Genomic DNA, 2,635 nt, shown 5'->3' with positions numbered 1-2,635 from the left:
GTTACATTGATCTGTGTGTCTGTTTTTATGTCAGTGCCATACTGTGTTGATTACTGGAGCGTTGTAATATAATTTGAAATCAGAGCACATGATGCCTCCTGCTTTGTTCTTCTTTCTCAGGATTGCTTTGGCTATTCAGGGCCTTTTGTGGTTCCATGCAAATTTTAGAATTTTTTCTATTTCTGTGAAAAATGCCTTTGGAATTTTGATAGGGATTATGTTGAACCTGTAGATTGCTTTGGGTAGTATGGACACTTTAACAATATTTATTCTTCTAATCCATTCTTATGGAATATATTTGCAACTAGTTGTGTCTTCAGTTTCTTTCATCAATATCTGATAGTTTTCAGTATAGAGGTCTTTTACTTCATTAGTTAAATTCATTCCTAGGTATTCTTTCTGATGTTATTTTAAATGGGATTTTTGTTAATTTCTCTTTCTGACTGTTCATTATTAGTGTATAGATGTTGCAACTTTACTGAATTCGTTTATTAGTTCCAACAGGTTTTTGTATGGTATCTTTAAGATTTTATATACATGATATCGTATCATCGGCAAATAATGACAATGTACTTCTTCCTTTCCAATTTGGATAACTTTTACTTCTTCTTGACTAATTGCTGTAGCTAGGACTTCCAACATTATGTTGAATAGAGGTGGCAAGAGTGGGGATTCTTGCTTTGTTCCTGATTTTAGGGGAAAAGTTTTGTTTCTTATTCTAGGGGAAATTTTTTCACTCTTTTTTTTTTTTTGGTTTCTTGGTTTTTTGGTTTTTGTCTTTGTTCTTTGCTGTTGAGAATGATGTTAGCTATGGGCTTGTCATATATGGCCTTTATTAAACGCACCATATATGTGTGGTACATTTCCTCTATAGCCTCTTTGTTAAGAGTTTTGATCATAAATGGATGTTGAATTCTGTCAAATCTTTTTCTGCATCTATTGAGATAATTATATGGTTTTTATCCTTTATTTTATCAATGTGGTATCACATTGATTTGTGGATACTGAACCATTCTTACATCCCTGGAATAAATTCTACTTTATCATGTATGATACTTTTAATGTATTGTTGAATTCAGTTTGCTAATATTTTGTTGAAGATTTTTGCATCTATATTCATCAGGGATGTTGACTTTTTCTTGTGGTGTTCTTGTCTCATTCTGGTATCAGTAATGCTGGCCTCATAAAATGAGTTTGGAAGTGTACATTCTGTTTTTTAGAATAGTTGAGAAGGATTGGTATTCTTTAAATGTTTGGTTGAACTCACTAGTTAAGCCACCTGGTCCTGGACTTTTGTTGGGAAGTTTTTGATTACTGACTCAATCTCCTTATTACTATTTGGTCTGTTCAGATTTTCTATTTCTTCATCATTCAGTCTTGGTAAGTTTCTAGGAATTTATTCTGGGATGCCCAATTTGTTGGTGTATGATTGTTCATAGTAATTATGATCCTTTATATTTTTGTGGTATCAGTAGAATCATCTCATTCATTTCTGATTTTTAGTCCTTTTTTTCTTGATGAACGTAGCTAATGTTTTGTCAGTTTTGTCTTTTCAAAAACCTTAGGTATTTTTTTATGTTTACTATTGTATTTTTAGGCTTTATTTCATTTATTTCCACTCTGATCCTTGTTTTTTCCTTAGTTCTACTACGGGTTTCGTTTGTTCTTTTTCTAGTTCCTTAAGATGTAACAATGGGATGTTTTATTTGAGATTTTTCTTGTTTCTCTATGTAGGCATTTATTGTTGTGAACTTCCCACTTAGAACTGCTTTTGCTGCCTCCCATAGGTTTTGGTATGTTGTATTTCCATTTTCATTTATCTCAAGGTATTTTTTTATTCTTTGACTGTTGGTTGTTCAGTAGCATGTTGTCTAATCTCCATGTATTAGTGAATTTTCCAGTTTTTTTCTTGTAATTGATTTCTAGTTTCATACCATTGTGGTTGGAAAAGATGCTGACATGATTTCAATCTTCTCAAATTATTGACTTGTTTGTGGCCTAACATATGATCTATCCTGGAGAATGTTCCACATACACTTGAGAAGAATGTGTATTCTGTTACTTGGATGGAATGTTCTCTAAGTGTTTAAGTTTATCTAGTCTACCGTGTTGTTTATGACCAATGTTTCCTTATTGATTTTCTGTATGGATGATCTATCCATTGATGAAAGTGAAGTATTAAAGTTCTCTACTATTATTGTATTGCTATCTCTTTCATCAGGTCTGTTAATATTCTATATTTAGGTTCTCCTGTGTTGAGTGTATAAACATTTAAAAATGTTATATCTATTTATTGGATTGATACCTTTAGCATTATGTAATGCCCTTCTTTGTCTCTTATTACAGCCTTTATTTTAAAGTTTATTTTGTCTAAGTATAGCTACTCCAGCTTTATTTTGGTTTCCATTTCCGTGGAATATCTTTTTTCATCCCTTCACTTTTAGCTTGTGTGTATCCTTATATCTGAAGTGAAGCTCTAGTAGGCAGCATGTAATGAGTCTTGTTTTTTTATATCTATTCAGCCACTCTTTTTTTTTGGCAAACTTTTAATTTTTGAATTTTATTTATTTTTTTTATACAACAGGTTCTTATTAGTCATCCATTTTATACACATCAGTGTATACATGTCAATCCC

The sequence above is a fragment of the Physeter macrocephalus genome, chromosome 15 (genome assembly GCF_002837175.3).
Source record: "Physeter macrocephalus isolate SW-GA chromosome 15, ASM283717v5, whole genome shotgun sequence".
Classification (NCBI taxonomy): Eukaryota; Metazoa; Chordata; class Mammalia; order Artiodactyla; family Physeteridae; genus Physeter; species Physeter macrocephalus.
The sequence above is the reverse complement of the archived record's forward strand: the minus strand, read 5'-3'. Positions refer to the sequence as shown.